We start from the raw sequence: 18,028 nt of genomic DNA on the forward strand, positions 1-18,028 counted from the left end.
AAATAATCTATTTGATTATTTTGCCTTTGAATACATCAATTTTCTTACCCAGAACGTTTGTACTCACTCTACTCCCATTTATTCTTACTTATAACTTAATATCCATGCCCCGATTAAATAAATAATTTGCACATCTCATTTTAATCTCTAAGCAGGTCATTTGGCTCGAAGTACTGGCATATAATAGCCATACTGTCTTTAACACACCACGGCAATGCTGAAGGATGGACAGCCCGTGAACGACTCCATGTTCAGAGATGCAGCGCCTCCACCTGGCACAGCACCAAGTCTGCAATTTGTAGTTATATGCACACATGAGAACGATTTTTGGCGCGCCTTTTGGACTCTCCCGTGATGAGGTTGAAGTACAAGGTTTGTTGCTGTCATATTGCAGTCAGGTCGGTGGTCTCTCTGTTTTCTGCCGTCTTGTCATGTATGAAGCTGCAAATATTCACCGTGGTATCCCTACACACGGGACTGCATTGTATCCCTACACACGGGACCGCATTGTATCCCTACACACGGGACCGCATTGTATCCCTACACACGGGACCGCATTGTATCCCTATGCCCCAGCTCGAATGGCGCTGCAGTGAATCGGGCCTGTATCGGCAGAGTGAATAAACGTGTGCCACAATCGATCGTAGTTTGTCAAGATACCTTAAATGGCGACGAGGATAAACATCTAGACCATCACTTCTTTCGGCCATATCGATGAATTCGACCCTCATGAGGGCGATTTTGACACGTATTCTGAGCGGTTGTTTTTCTACTTCGAGGCGAACGGCATCGTGACCGAAGCCCGGATGAAGGCCGTCTTCTTGTCCGTTTGCGGAGGTGAGACGTTCACACTCGTTAAAAACCTGATTCGTCCAACGGGCAATCCAGGAGCTCACGTATGCAGAGCTCAAGGCCGCTTTGAAGGAACATTGTAATCCATCTCCTTCAGTCATCTTGGGTCGGTTTAATTTTTACATGTGCAGACAGCAGCAAGGTCAGTCGATCGCAGACTTCATTGCACACCTCAAAAAACTGTCACATCTGTGTGAGTTTGGGGACACGATTGATGACATGCTCCGTGATTTGCTGGTGGTTGGCATGTCCGTTGACCGCACTCGTAGACGCCTGCTTGCTGAGAGAAGACTGACGTTCCAAAATGCCAGAGACACCGCCATTTCCATGGAAAGTGCTGAACGCAACGCTACAAGCATCGGTGCCACTAGTTCGTCTGGTACCAGCCCGGCTGTGAATCGGTTGGATCATGTTCAGCCAAAACGTTTGAACAAGTCTCCTCGTCAGAAGCCAGTGCAGTCTCAAACACACAACAAATGTTTTCGGTGCAACGGAAAGCACCCTCCGGAGACGTGTCCGTTCAAAGATGCGACCTGCCATTTCTGTTCGAAAACTGGCCATATTGCTCTGCTTGCATCACTCGCAAATGGGGAAAAGAGAAAGCTGCTGACAAGAAGATTCATCAGTTTATCGGTTCGGAGGAACCTGAGTTTGACCAAGTGAGCTCTGTTTCCGACAACTCAGAATCGTATGACCTGCTTCATATTGATTCTCACCATAGGCGGGACCCTCTTCTTGCCACTGTTGTCATCAACAATCGACCATTGCAAATGGAGGTTGACACTGGTGCGGCCGTCTCGCTCATCAGCCATGCTGTTTTCACAAACCTGTGGGGTGATGCTGACCGACCCCATCGGAAACCTACTACCTATGGACTCTCCACCTATACACGTGAGAAGATTGTTCCCTGCCGTACATGTGACGTCACGGTGGGCTACGATAACCGTGAGTTTCACCAACCCCTGATCGTCATTCCTGGAAAGGGCCCTTCCTTACTCGGCAGGAACTGGTTGAGCATAATTCGACTGAAGTCGAAAAGCATTCATCAACTCCGGGCAGCCAACGTTTCTCCTACCGCAGCATACATACTCAAAAATGTGCCGGATACGTACCCTGATGTCTTCAATGATGAGCTTGGAACCTTGAAAGGACATACGGCTAAACTCAGTGTTGACCGGGATGCCAATCCTATATTTTGCAGAGCTCGCCAAGTCCCTTTCGCCCTGCGGGAGCGATTGACAAGGAACTGGGTCATCTTGAAAATCTGGGCATCATCGAGCAAATCCAGTATGCCGAATGGGCGGCGCCCATCGTTCTGGTCATAAAATCGGACCAGTCCATCTGCATATGTGGAGATTATAAAATAACCGTGAACAAGTGTTCTTCATTGGATAAATATCCAATCCCGAGGATCGAACACCTCTATGCTCGTCTCACGGGAGGCAAGACTTTTACGAAAAACTTGATCTCAAATCCGCCTATCTACAGCTCCGCTTGGACGAGATTTCGAAACAGTATCTTACCATCAACACACATCGTGGGTTGTACAGGTACCACCGACTCAGTTTTGGAGTGAAATCTGCACCTGGAATTTATCAGCGTGTCATGGACAGTTTGTTTGCCGCTGAACGCAATGTCGTTTGTTACCAGGATGATATTCTGGTTACTTGTCGTACGGATGCGGATCATCTACAAAACCTGGATAGAGTTCTGAAGAAGATTTCGGACTCCGGCCTACGTTTGCGTCGAGACAAGTGCAAGTTTATGGTGCCATCAGTCACGTACCTGGGTCATACGATTGATGCTGAGGGTCTACACCCGACAGATGAGAAAGTCCGAGCTATCAAGGATGCTCCTGCTCCACGAGACATGACCGAATTGAAGTCATACCTCGGTTTGCTTCAGTTCTATGGTCGTTCCATCCCGAATGTGACCGACGTTTTGGGCCCCCTTTATCGGCTTTTGAGGAAAGGAGTCTCCTGGAGCTGGGGGTCTACTGAACAATCAGCATTCCAGACCTCTAAGGATCTGCTCAAATCGTCCAATGTTCTCGTTCATTTTGATCCAGAGAAGGCTCTTGTGCTGACATTACCATGCGATGCCTGTCGGTATGGAGTGGGGAGTGTATTATCACACGTGATGCCTGATGGTACGGAAAGACCTATTGCATTTGCATCCAGAACGTTGTCCCCGGCAGAGAAGAACTATTCCCAACTTGACAAGGAAGGATTGGGAATCGTTTTCGGCGTCAGCAAATTTCGCCAGTACCTTCTTGGACGTCATTTCACGATTCGCACTGATCACAAGCCGCTGATCAGACTGTTTGGTCCAACTAAGGCGACATCTGACACACTACCGCCCAGGATCATCCGCTGGTCCCTGTTGCTCGCTGCTTATGACTACACCATATGTTATAAGCCCGGTTCGTCTATCACAAATGCAGATGCCATGAGTCGGTTACCCCTTCCAGAATCCGTTGACGATTCGCCTACACCAGGATCCATTATCGCACTGATGGATCATCTGGAAGATTGTGCTGTCGATTCTGGCCAGATCCGCATTCATACTCGACGAGACCCCATTCTGTCCAGAACTGTCCAGGCTGTACAGCTTGAATGGCATTTGCTACCTGAGGGTGACCGAGCTTTTGCGGCTTTTAAAGCACGTAAAAACGAACTCAGCGTGGAAAATGGTTGCCTACTCTGGGGATGTCGTGTCGTGATCCCGGAAAATCTGCGTTCCAGGGTCATGGATTAAATCCATGAGTCACCCCGGGATTATAAAGATGAAGTCACTCACTAGAAACTATGTGTGGTGGCCGAATCTTGATGCTGATATCGAACATCATGTTCGACATTATTACCCCTGCCAGAGCACGTGGAATACACCTGCGAAAGCACCACTGCATCCCAGCGAATGGCCCAGCGAACCGTGGCATCGCCTACATCTCGATTATGCCGGGCCTATTAACGGCAGCATGATTCTAATAATTACGGACGCGCACACAAAATGGATTGATGCCTATGTGACGCATGGTACTACGTCAGCCATTGTCATCGAAAGACTCAGACGCTGTTTCGCCACTCATGGTCTGCCCAGGATGATCGTAAGTGATAACGGTTTGTGTTTTTCCAGGTCCGAGTTTGCCGAGTTCACACGTCGGAACGGCATCAAACACAAGTTTGTCAGCCCACATCACCAGGCTTCAAATGGCTTGGCCGAACGATCCGTGGGAATCATCAAATCCGGATTGCAGAAACTTCAGGAGGGAACCCTGGAAACAAAGCGTTCTCGTCTCCTGTTCAAATAACGCATCACGCCACAATCAACAACCGGTGCAGCTCCGTCTGAGTTATTGATGAAACGACACTTGAGATCGACACTTGACAATCTCAAACCAGACATATCATCAAACGTTTATCAGAGCCAGCTTAATCAAAAGTTGGTGCACAATAAGACGTCCAACAGTCGCTGTATCAACATTGGAGATCCAGTGTTTGCCCGAAAATTTTGTGCAGGTGCGACGTGGCTACCAGGGGACATCATCGAGAAGCCAGGTCCTGCAGGACGGCCGCGAAATTCGGCGACATCAGGACCACATAACCTACCGTCACAGTGAGTCGATAGAGCCTGCAGCATCGTCACAGTCAGGACAACAGTTTGACCCGCCACTGCCGGAGATCGTCGTGGCCGCTCCAGCCGGCTCGGATGCCCTGAAAACCTGTGCGAACGCTACACCCTTCGTGGAGACCAAAGGACCTGGAATTGTAACTTGAAACTTATAAGAAATAACTTGCACATCTCATTTTAATCTCGAAGCAGGTCATTTGGCTCGAAGTACTGGCATATAATAGCCATACTCTCTTTAACACACCACGGCAATGCTGAAGGATGGACAGCCCATGAACGACTCCATGTTCAGAGATGCAGCGCCTCCATCTCGCACAGCACCTGGTCTGCAATTTGTAGTTATATGCATACACGAGAACGATTGTTTGGCGTGCATTTTGGACTCTCCCGTGATGAGGTTGAAGTACAAGGTTTGTTGCTGTCATATTGCAGTCAGGTCGGTGGTCTCTCTGTTTTCTGCCGTCTATTCTCCAATATTGCTCCCTCTACTCTCTCAATCACCCGACCCTCCATATCTACTGCAATGTGCATGCATTCTTCCAGAAATGTATAATCGGAAACGGCGTTTCCTGGGTTCTTCCCAGGCCCAATAGTTCAGCAGATTCGGGATGACGAATAGGCCAAAGTGGCGAAATGGTGAGCGGACTTGGCCAGCTGGAATCCTTAGTCAAAAAACGAATGACCACATCGTGGTCACAACTTGAAACAAAATCTGGTTTGGGAAACAAGCGTTTAAAACTCACTTAAAAGATGAACAGCATGATTGGGAAACACACTTTAATGCGCTATTATAAGATAAACTCCACAACTCTCGTCCATGTCACCCTCCGCCACGGTTATATCAGAACGAGCCGATTCATCACACGGTCACAGTTTATTTAACCCAATATGAGAATGTTCAAAAATTACGTAACGCTAATTTTTAGCTCACATGGAACGTAGTTCCGGGGAGCTTATGTGATGGCGCGTTGTCCGTCCGTCCGTAAACACTTGAAACTTCTTCTCCAAAACCGCTGATGAGATTGCGACCAAATTTGACACAAATGGTATTTGTTGTGTTGTGACTAAAGTTTGTTCACGGCATTAACAAAAAAAAAAAAAAAAAAAAAAAAAAAAATCGGGTCGAATCATCAATTGTATTGTTCCCGTAGATCCGTTCCCGTAGTTCGGATGTAGATCGGTTTACCGGTGTCAAAGTGGATCCAGGTTTGACCCCCAAAATAGGAATTTGCTTTTTCCTCTGAAACTACACACACTATTTCGATGAAACTTCACCACAACCTTCATCACCCGTGATGTACCGAAGCTTGTTCACAGCATAAAGAAAATCAAAGACTAAGGGGGTCAAAGTGGGTCCAGGTTTGACCCCCCAAAATAGGTATTTGCTTTCTTTTCTGAAACTACACAGACGATTTCGATGAAACTTGACCACAACCTTCACCACCCATGCTGTACCAAAGTTTGTTCACGGCATTAAAAAAAATTGAAATCTAAGGGGGTTTATGGGGGGGTCAAAGTGGGTCCAGGTTTGACTGCCAAATAGTGTAGGCTGCTATGTCTTAAAAATGGCTGTCGTGTTTTTTTTTTGTTAAAAGCAAAATTTCACTTGATTCCTTGTCTTTGGGGTGTCACATGTTCGAAAAAATAGGTTGTTAATTTTTTTAAACGGATTAAGGGTGTCAAATCCAAGATGGCCGCCAAAATATATAAATTCCATTAAAACTGGTATTCTGAACACAGTATGAGGTCCAGATTAATGATAATACCCATAATTTCAATACCAAGGAGTTCAAAAACAATTAATTTCAATATGGCAGTCAAATTCGAATTCAATTTCAATATGGCAGAAGGAAGCGGCATTGACCAGGCTTGGGTCGAAGCTGGACTATATTCTCCAACAACCGTAACGCAAATCCTAAATGGAAAACATCTCTACAGGTCCCTAGAAGCACATACTGTAACATTGCTTGCTCTATACCATCTCTACTTTGACAGGTTCCTAACAAAAGCACCAGAAGAGAAAGTGTTCCTAAGTGAAGCGTCCATTGATTTGGAAAAAGCATATCAGAAAGATATCAGCATGAACGCAGGCAACCGTCAAAACCTCAGAGATGCCGTCAGAGAAACCATGACCATGTTCGAATCTAGAGATAAACTCACAAAGTTGGGACAGTTTGAAAGCAATCCAGCACCAATTCAACACTACATCCATAACTACTTGAGGCAGTTTGAAACTATCCTTCAGTATATTAGAGCTACCAGACAACGGGACCTGCTGCTGCATATGGAAAGCACTGAAGCTCTTATCAAGTACTTCTTTGCTCACGACCACCTGAACTACGCACGTTTGCTCCCTTTGTACCTGTCAACAATGCAGCAAACAGAACAAGTTTTTCCAGATGTCTGGGCAGAACTCCTGAAAGGAAATTTCTGTGTGACGAAGGGGATTGCTGCATTCACTTCAATAGGTCCAGATCACGGAATTGAGCAGGAGAACCGCAAACTCAAGGTCATTGGAGGCATTACTGGAATAACCCAAATTGAGAGAGCTCTAGACCGTTTCTTCCTGATTGCACCTGACTTGTCTAATCTAGTAGAGGAGTTTCAAAGAGAATATGGCATGGAAGGTGCTGATACCAGAGACCAACACCACGAGATCACAGGGGGAAAGTCCACCCGAGTAATGAGAAATTCCGCTAGATTGACAGAGGTATTTGTTGTTCATGGAGACCCATTCGTAACCGATGAGAGTGACCTGTGTAACCTTCTTACCAAGAAAGTAATTGATGAAAAGGTAACAAAGGACATAGTAGACCGCGATGCCATCGGACAACAGTTGTTCCAGACATTTCTCAAAGAACGCCTTACAGAAGGAAAACTTTCAGTGTGGGATCCAATGAAGAGAAAGAACATAGGCACTTTCAAAAGTGCCAACACAGTGAAGAAAGTGCAAGCAGGTGACAAACTCATTAAAGTCAAAGAAGAACGTGGACTCCTACAGAGGTTTATAGTAGCATCAAGAAGCCGTCCAGACCTTTATCTAAAGGACTGTATTGGGAAGTATGAATTTGGAATTGTTCCATGTGCCCTTTTCGCTTCGGATGGGTCACTTCTCCTAGCATATGACAAGGCTAAGGTCCTTCATCATCTTGAAGCGCTAGTTACCAAGGAGCAACCTAGCCCAACAGAAGCCACAAGCGATCCAGCTAATGCCATACCGAGTGTTTCTGGCGACCAAGTATTGAGTGAAAACTCCCAAACTGAAGTACCACCCCAAGCCGAGGCGCCTGAAGTACAAGAAGCGCAGCCTGAGCAAGAAGCTTCAACTGACATGTCCGACATGTCTGAGAAATTTAAAGTTGTAGTCATAGATGGCATGGCCCTCGTTAACTCCATCTCCAAGACAGACAAAATGAAAACATGCAGTGATTTTGCCATGTCATTTCTTGAAAAGCTTATCAGGATTGCAGCTAACTACGACGAAGTAAGACTGGTATTTGACAGATACGTCGAAAGTTCTCTGAAAGAGCAAATGAGAAAAAAGAGAACAAAGGGAAACTCGACCTACTATCACATCCAAGATAGTACACTGATCCAGAATATTTCCTTGAAGGACTTCCTTTCAAGTGTCAAAACCAAGGCAGAACTTGTAGAGTATTTAGCTGCAAAGACTCTGGATCACAGCAACAGCTCTGCCAACAAATTGAAGAAGTTCATGGTAACCTTCGGCACTGAGACAAAAGGCAATGTAAGTGTGCCTGATGAATTGGTAAAACACGGTCATGAAGAAGCGGATACGTTACTCTTGCTCCATGCCCTAACAGTTAACGGCGATGTAGAACTTGTAATAGACTCTCCAGATACCGATGTCTTCTTGCTGATGATCCACATGTATCCACAGCTACCTGCTGAGACATATTTCCTTACCGGAAAAGGAAAACTGAATAGGAAAATTGCAGTCAAACCTATCTTTGAAAAGTTAGGAGTTAACCGCGCCTCAGCTATTCTCGGGTTTCATTCTTTCACAGGATCAGATATGTGTGGCAGGTTCGCCGGCAGGACAAAGGACTGGTGTATGAAGGTGTTCATGTCCTGCGATGATATGATACTGGATTCACTTGCTTCACTTGGCAAATCTGCTGCTACACCCTCTCCAAACGCAATTGACCAACTGGAAAGGTTCGTTTGCTTGTTGTACAGATCCAAAACACACACCAAAGTAAATGCACTACGATGGTTCTTGTACTCAAATCGACAGGCCGAGGGAGAGAGTCTGCCTCCAACCTCTGGATCATTGACACCACACATTCTGCGAGCACATTATATTGCAATGATATGGATGGATGCAGGCATGCGAAAGTCAACCGTCCCTTCCTTCTCCCACTGACTACGGATGGAAGTCAGAGGAAAATAGATTTCTTCCGGTGATGTGTTTGAACCCTCCAGCACCAGAGGCCGTGACTAAGCTGGTAAAATGTGGCTGCAAATCAGGATGCAAAGGAAACTCCTGTAGTTGCCACAGCAATAAACTCCCATGCACAGAGGTCTGTAGCTGTTTGAACTACGGCTGTAGCAACAATGAACAATCAGCTCAGAACATTGTGGGAGATGAACACGAGGACTTGTAAGGTAAAACGGATGATTGTGAGACAGGAATATTTAAATATGGTCAAACAGGAAATTACATTACGCTATCATTGTTATAGCAATGTGGACCTTTGTGTAAAACAGTGGTAGCCATATTGGATTTTCTCACTATGGCTGGCATCCACCGATTTCAACGAATCAGTAACATGTTTCCCCAACGGCCTAGCATTACTTATGTGGGCATTACCACCAAAATGGACCTATTTCATCATTCACAATTTGTGTTATCAAGAACATTAAGTTTTTGTACTGTGGTTATTTGAGAAGTGGCGGCCATCTTGGATTTTTCCACCATTTTGAATTTGACTGCCATATTGAAATTAATTGTTTTTGAACTCCTTGGTATTGAAATTATGGGTATTATCATTAATTTGGACCTCATACTGTGTTCAGAATACCAGTTTTAATGGAATTTATATATTTTGGCGGCCATCTTGGATTTGACACCCTTAATCCGTTTAAAAAAATTAACAACCTATTTTTTCGAACATGTGACACCCCAAAGACAAGGAATCAAGTGGCATTTTGCTTTTAACAAAAAAAAAACACGAAATGACATAACAGCCTACACTAAAAATAGATATTTGCTTTCTTCTCTGAAACTACACACACGATTTCGATGAAACTTGACCACAACCTTCACCACCCTTGATGTACCAAAGTTCTTCATGGCATAAAAAAAATTAAAAAAAAGTCAGGCCGCGAGGAGTCTTCTGGGAGGTTGCCCCCCAAAATAGGTATTTGCTTTCTTCTCAGAAACTACACATATAATTCCGATGAAACTTGACCACAACATTCCTTTCATCAGCAGTGATGTACCAGTGTTTGTTGCCGGTGTTTAAAAAAAAGATATCGGGGTCTAAGGCAGTCTATGGGGGAGGGGAGAATGTTGGGGAGAATGTTGGGGAGCATGTTGCCCCCCCCACCCCCCCAAAGTAGGTATTTGCTCTTTTCTCTGAAACTACATACACAATTTCAATGAAACTTCACAACAACCTTGTACCAATGTTTCTTCAAGGCATTACAAAGGGTGGGGTCTGAGGAGGTATACGGGATGGAGGGATGGATCTTTTTCGAGGGACTACCGGTGCTTGGGTTTTGGGTGCAAAGAGGGGACAGAAGTGTAGCTTCGAGGTTCTTGAACTCTTGTTGTATGCTGCACACGCTTGGAGTAATTGTTACTCTGTACGGTTGTGGATTGAACAGACTGCTCTTGGAAGAAACCAGTCTCTTGGTCCTTTAGTTCATCTATTTAGATGTAACACCCACAAACATAAATCAGCATTTAATGCGCCATTAAAAGATTAACAGCACGAATGGAAAACGCACATTTAAAAGATGAACATTACGATTGGAAAGCACGCATTTAATGCACTCTTAAAAGATGAACAGTTAGTCCGAGCTCCACATGGCCAAAAAGGCTTTATTTTATGATGGACCGGACACCTCTTCCAATATATACACTTTGTAGGCCTCAATTTTCTTTTAGTTTAATGTCCTTAGATTCAGAATCAACAGGCCTGCTCCACCACCTGTCTTGCAAAACTACCAGAATAGGGGTTTGAAGGTAGGTACCACATCGTAAAATAGGTGTGATTTTTGGCATTGCTCGTTAACCAAATAATGTCCACAACTACATCATACATAAAGATAACCAGCTGTTGTGAAACATAAATAAGAAATCTTTTATCCTCTTTCAGTTCGTGACCTAATGTTTGACGTCGAGAAGTCAAAATGACGTCATTTTAGTCGTAAAATCATAAAAACATTTTATGAAACTTAAATTATTCAGTGGAACAGTGCATTTTCATTCTAATATGAGCTTAATGATTCACTGTTATGAATGCCTAATGGTTGTCATTTCATATATTTTCAGATAACCTCTTGAGGCAACATGATGGATGATGTATGCAAGAGGAAACGACCTTCTCCTGATTATAGTCGTTCAATCATATGACAGATGTCACCCCCTGAAACACGACACAAAGTTACCCTTAAAAGGCTCCCACAGTAGATAACAGAACTGGTGATGTAGCATTTAGTCTGCAAGACGAATTGAGTGAAGGAGATGAACAATTTCTTGAGAACATCTTCGTATGTCATGTCAAATGTCGAAATTCTTACACCAACAAGAAAACTGTTGCACAAAAGTGAAATCATCAAATGTATCAAATACACGTGACACAAATGCAGCAATGAACTCTGGAATCATCTCCATTAGATCCATGCATGGGTCTTCTGCTATTAAATCCATAAACCATAGAAATCAGTGCTTCATTTGTGCGAAGTAACGAGATCGCAAGGGTGAACATAAAGTAATGCTTGTGAGCACGAAGGATCGACAAAATGCGATATGGAAGCAAGCAAAGGCACTCAGTGATGATGATATGTTACACCATATCTAGGCATATGGTGACAATTATGTTGTTGTTGTATAGTCCCAGACAGTGCTCTAGAACAAGCCCACGGCATGGAGACAGCCCATCGATCTCGCAGGAGCGACCCAGAGATTCCGCACATCCAGGATGGTGTACCCCCGCCTTCACAAAGGCAGGGCCACGAAAGAGTTAGAGAGAGAAAGATAGAGAGAAAGACAAGAGGGAAAGGACTGGTTCATGGGGACTGATCGGCACTCTGACCGCTCGGCCCTGAACAAATCCAGGCAGCGGGAAAGAATGGGGAAGATTTAGCCCCCGAATTGTGTTGGGAGGTGGGGGTAGGGGGGAAGGGGTACAACCACCATGAAGACGTGTCCCCGATAGTTGTGATAATTGTGTTGACATAATTGCTAATGACTTCAGATACCACAAGTCCTGTTTGTGTGCATGTATTGCAAAGTCACACCTGCACATGAAAGACACTGCTGATCCAGTACATGATGATGCTCTGCAGTGGCTCATCTCTTACATAGATGGTATCTTATTTGACAATCCGAACAGTATAATCTTTCTGAGTTCACTTTGCGACAAATACAGGAGCTGGTTGTCCAAACATGGTATTTCTGGTTGTCCAAACGTGGTGTCTGATATTGTGCATTGGTGGCTTACATATAGTAAATAATTTATTGGGTGCAATTGGTAGTCTATTCAGGTCTTCAGAGATTGAAACAGTCCTTGTGGAAAGCGTGGTGTGCAAGGTAGGAACAATTAACAAGAAAATGTCTGGTAAAGATTATATTAGTATGCTGAAATGTCAGAGTCTGATGCTATCCATGATGCTTTGGCTGTACTGGGAAGCATTTGAATTGTGGACCCTGGAGGACCACGAAGTTAATCATGATGTCATTGCTTCACTATCTGGAGCCATTCAAAAACTAGCTGATGCTGTTGAACACCAAGATCGAGATGCTGCATTGCAGGCACAAAGATGCTGTCGATCGGAGATGATGTAAACCAGATGTCTGATTTTTGCGCAACCTTGCACAACTCTCCAATGGCCAGGCTTTGGCTTATGTACATCAACATGGTCCTTATACTAAAACGGTTATGTGGAAGCTGAGAGCTGGCTGGTGGGAGGCAGCATCTCACTGAAGTAGAAAACATGCTGCCATACTTGATATGTGCCGGCCACAGTAAATACGTGGCAGGTATCCCATATTATCTGATGGCAATGAAGCATCTACCATTCTAACAGGGACATTTCACTGTGCTTGCAACTAGCGGCAAGTTCAATACTGTTTCGACCGACATGGCTTTAAAACAGAAATAACCGTGAAGCCAAGACGCAGCTATTCATAGGAATAACTCAAAAAGTATCTGCTCGAGAGAAATATTTGAGAACACTTCCAGCACTGACTATTGTGTCAGAACAGACAAAGGCAATGGCCCATATTCAGGATGGTGGTATCAAAGAATCAACAAAGTCTAAAGCCATCAAAGACAGAAGTTGTGAATACAATGAAAGATAAACTGAAACGATAAATGATCAATCCATTCAGGACTTCTTTATCAGATCTCTTCAACATTGCAACCGGAGAGAAGTGCAAATCTTTTGACTTGCTCGACGCCAAAGGGAAAGGGCTGGCAGAGCACTGGCACAAGCTGAACAGAACCAGAGTCCTCAAATTGCACCAGTCAAAAGAAAGAAAACACCGACAAACTTTTGAGGAGAAAAGTCAAAAGAAAGCCAAATGTAAACAGACGGGAATATACCAGGAAGAAATCAATGTCTTGCAGAGTCTCTCTTTCGTCCGAGACATAGAGAAGGAATTCTTTCAGCTATGAATGGACAGAATATCTAGAATCAGTATTTGAACCAGAACATGCCATGCTGCAAGGCTATGTAATGAGGAAAGGAAACAAGGATGACTACCTTGCTGCCATGAAAGACCAGGTGAGTAATTCATGGGTTGAAAAAGACTATCTGCCTGCAACTGACAACAAAGTTCTGTTGATTGTACATGCTATGGCATTCATCCACCGTAACCAGAACAATCACGAAGCAGAGCCTCAAAGTGTCAAGTTGATTCTCGGTGGCCTCTGCAACAAATCTGATAAAGCTGTGATCCTCACGACTGACGAGTCAGCAGTTTTATCAGCACAAGCATGTGGAGATCATGAGGAAGCAGACACACTGATCTTTTCCCAGGTGTCTTACTGTGCAAGTCACTATGGATACAAGCGTGTTGTGATGCAGGCTACGGACACAGACACTCACTATGGCAATCTACTGTAGCGTTCGCATATCCGGGTTGAGAGAGCTGTGGGTGAAGAAGGGCTCCATCTACATAACATGCCATAAAATCGCGTCTGTTTGCTGAGAACAATTGTTTGTCAGTTGGACTTGTCACCTCATCGCTTCTCTGTGGCCACATAATGAGTGGATGTGACACTGTCAGTTATGCATTTGGGAGAGGAAAAAAAATAGTTCAAGGTTGCTATGAGGAATGCATCTGAGATTGCCGGCCATGATGCCATTTGGTGAAAACTCTCGTACCTTAACAGGAACAGTGATCAAAGCCTGTCGGGCTTTTTTTTGAAGCTCTATGGTGATTTCACCGGGAATCTAAAGGAGTTACATGAGCACACCTTCGGAAGTACCAAGGAAACTACCTCCAACTGAGAGTTCCTTCAAATACCATATGCTTCGAGGCCTGTATCAGATTGACATAGGTAAGAGAGCTCATCAGTGTGACCGCAACTTACCTGATGCCACATGGATTGGTAGAAAGTTTTAAAGGGACGATTGGTTCCCATCATCTACGCAATGCCCTAGTGATGGATAAAGCACAGAGTCCTTCAACAGCCAAGCAAAAGCACCGTTACCAGTGTGACAATAACAAATGCAAAAGGAACCTCGTACTGCTGCCAGAGTGAGATGTGTCGTTGCATGTAAATAGTCAGCGAATCCAAACAAGTGTGCTTGTATCATTGATGACGATGATGAAGATGAGTAAACGTGTTGATGCAGAGTGAATTTTGGGTATCATAAACTGTTTTGGTGAGTTTTGATGACAAAACAGTTTCCTCTTGCATACATCATCCATCATGTTGCCTCAAGAGGTTACCTGAAAATATATGAAATGGACAACCATTAGGCATTCATACAAGTGATTCAGTAAGCTTATATTAGAATGAAAATGTCATGCTCCACTAAATAATTTAAGCTTCATGAACAATTATGATTTTATGCCTGAAATTATGTCATTTTGACTTTTCAAGGTCATCCGGTCAAATATTAGGTCACGAATTGAAAGAGGGGATAAGATTTCTCATATATGTTTCACAATAGCTGGAAATCTTTATATATTAAATATCTAGTTGTAGACATTATTTGGTAAACAAAAATGCCGAAAATCACACCTATTTTACGGTGGTACCTACCTTCAAACCCCCATTCTGGTGGTTTCACAAGACAGGTGGCTGGGCAGGTCTGTTGATTCTGAATCCACGGCCATTAAACTAAAATAAGTGTTTTAGTAAAATTTTATACGTAAAATTGTATAAAATTGTACTAAAAGTGAGGGGTGGGGGGGCTTTGACAGGCCCTCAGGTTTGGGGGAGGGGGGGGGTAAGGGAAGCAGGAAAAATTTTCTTGTGCAAAGAGTGCTTCATAACCTGTGTTTCCCAGGTAAAAAAGAAAATTGTAATAGCCGGCGAAGCCGGTGTTGTGAATGAATGCGTACGTATTATGTTGAAAAGCCAGATTTTGCTGGATCCGTTGAGAATTTCTAAGCTTTGACGCACCAAATCGCTCCGTGGAGGCCGCCATCTTGCGGATGCGGAAGTATACATAAACAATTGCGAAAAAGTTCAACAGGAGTTTGTTTCACCCGTCTTTTTTTGATTCACAATCTTATGCACCTCTAATTTGTAATTAAAATACTTTAAGACCAACCTCGTTCCCCGGGCCCGCACGGACCCTGGTTATCTTCAACGAAAATTGTCACCAAACACCGGAACCAATGACATTCGAGCATTTGAAAAAATATTTAAAAAACCAAATCGCTCCATGGAGGTCGCCATCTTGCAGATGCGGAAGTATGCATAAAAAATGCGAAAAAGTTAAATAGGAGTTTGTTTCACCCGTCTTTTTTTGATTTACAATCTTATGCACCTCTAATTTGTAATTAAAATACTTTAAGACCAACCTCTTTCCCCGGGCCCACACGGGCCCTGGTTATCTTCAACGAAAATCTTCACCAAACACCAATGAGAAACACACCAATGAGATTCGAGTATTTGAAAAAATATTTCAAAAAAGCTTATCACCGCGTTTCGGAGGCTGAAAACAGTGTCAAACATCCTAAAATTGACGAAGAATTATTTTTTAGAAATCTCGCGGCCGTAGGGCATAGTTTTTCACGGCCGGAAATATCCGAAGTTGAGACGGAATTCACCGAATTAATCAAGAAGGAAATTTCATAAATTTTAATCGCATCCAGAATGCAAATGGTGTCATTTTGAACTAGGTACGGTACCTACTACACCTACCTACTACCAACTACCTAACCTACTGATGCCATCGTGATGGGTAAAATAGTGGCAAGAGGCTTTGGCTTCGCCGGCTCATTGCGGCTTTGCAGTCGGTACTAGTACACTCTGCCACCATCACCAGGCGGCGCTACATGGTACACATTTACATAGAGAATTTACGCCCCTCTCCCGGTCCCCCACATCCCCAAATGAGGCAGCAGCCACTTAGCCTATGTTACCCCCCAGACAAAGTTGTATTTGTACCCCGAGTAAAGTATACAAGCGTTTATAGCTGGAGTACCCGGTGTTGCTCAAGAGCAAAATAAACATTAACATATTTGAAATGAGGGCAAATATAATGGAAAAGCAATTACATCCAAATCAGAATCCATCACAAATTTCAAATCATTTTACCTTTTCGTTGAATATCTGCTGCTGAATGTTCAGCACGTTTCTGAGTTAAGCCTGATGCCATGCAGGAAGAAGAAGCCTTACGATACCACCAACTTCAACCGCTTCTGGGAATCGTTTTATTATTTGTGTTCAAATGTCTGGTGATTGTTTTGTATGTATTTATTAGAATGTGTACTTGTATATAACTGTCATTAATCAAAAGGTTTAGGCACTATAGAGCGATTTTTTTTTAAACCCCAAAAACGAACTTCTTTTTTTTCTTCAATTTTTTTTTGCCTAAAACACCCCCAGGCACTCACTGATGAACCTCTGAAAGTTTGACGAAGATCCGTTCAGCCATCTCTGATAAAAATGGCGACACAGACAGACAGACAGCTCTCTCATATAGTAGATCCTGGGTCTGCATCCGGGACTCTACGACTGGGAAACGATCAAATTAAAAGCGATTAATAAATTAACTCGACACCTCTCACTCACCACGTGTGTATCCTGCAAACACACACATAATTCTAAATTGATACACATGAAGAGAAAGCTGAATGGTGCCACCACTCTGGTCTGTATCTGCCACCGGACTGTATCCAATAAGGGGGAGCGGTGGGGGGGGGGGGGGGGATGAGGTGTTTGGGGGGCGGGAGTTGGAGTTTGGGGGAGTGGAGAAGAGTTTGGGGGAGTGGAGAAGAGTTTGGGGGAGTGGAGAAGAGTTTGGGGGAGTGGAGGGGGGTTTGGGGGAGTGGAGAAGAGTTTTGGGGAGTGGAGGGGGGTTTGGGGGAGTGGAGGGGGGTTTGGGGGAGTGGAGAAGAGTTTGGGGGAGTGGAGGGGGGTTTGGGGGAGTGGAGGGGGGTTTGGGGGAAGGGAGGAAAGGTACGGACCTGCTGCACTGCGCCTGTATCCGCCTATGAAGCGCCGCTTAGTGAGCGCTATTTCTATAAGAGGGTGTTTGGGGGGCGGGAGTTGGAGTTTGGGGGAGTGGAGAAGAGTTTGGGGGAGTGGAGAAGAGTTTGGGGGAGTGGAGAAGAGTTTGGGGGAGTGGAGGGGGGTTTGGGGGAGTGGAGGGGGGTTTGGGGGAGTGGAGAAGAGTTTGGGGGAGTGGAGGGGGGTTTGGGGGAGTGGAGGGGGGTTTGGGGGAAGGGAGGAAAGGTACGGACCTGCTGCACTGCACCTGTATCCGCCTATGAAGCGCCGCTTAGTGAGCGCTATTTCTATAAGAGGGTGTTTGGGGGGCGGGAGTTGGAGTTTGGGGGAGTGGAGAAGAGTTTGGGGGAGTGGAGAAGAGTTTGGGGGAGTGGAGAAGAGTTTGGGGGAGTGGAGAAGAGTTTGTGGGAGTGGAGGGGGGTTTGGGGGAGTGGAGAAGAGTTTTGGGGAGTGGAGGGGGGTTTGGGGGAGTGGAGGGGGGTTTGGGGGAGTGGAGGGGGGTTTGGGGGAGTGGAGGGGGGTTGGGGGAGTGGAGGGGGGTTTGGGGGAGTGGAGGGGGGTTTGGGGGAGTGGAGAAGAGTTTGGGGGAGTGGAGGGGGGTTTGGGGGAGTGGAGGGGGGTTTGGGGGAAGGGAGGAAAGGTACGGACCCGCTGCA

General features: G+C 44.8%; 1 protein-coding gene across 2 annotated transcripts in view; it reads right to left on the bottom strand.

The window, feature by feature from the left end:
- The window catches only part of FAXDC2 (fatty acid hydroxylase domain containing 2), an 881,086-nt gene that overhangs the window by 653,473 nt on the left and 209,585 nt on the right, over nucleotides 1-18,028 (bottom strand). The gene's annotated exons all lie outside the window — the stretch shown is intronic.

This window comes from Myxine glutinosa, chromosome 1, assembly GCF_964187855.1.
Source record: "Myxine glutinosa chromosome 1, kmMyxGlut1.1, whole genome shotgun sequence".
NCBI classification, from domain to species: Eukaryota; Metazoa; Chordata; class Myxini; order Myxiniformes; family Myxinidae; genus Myxine; species Myxine glutinosa.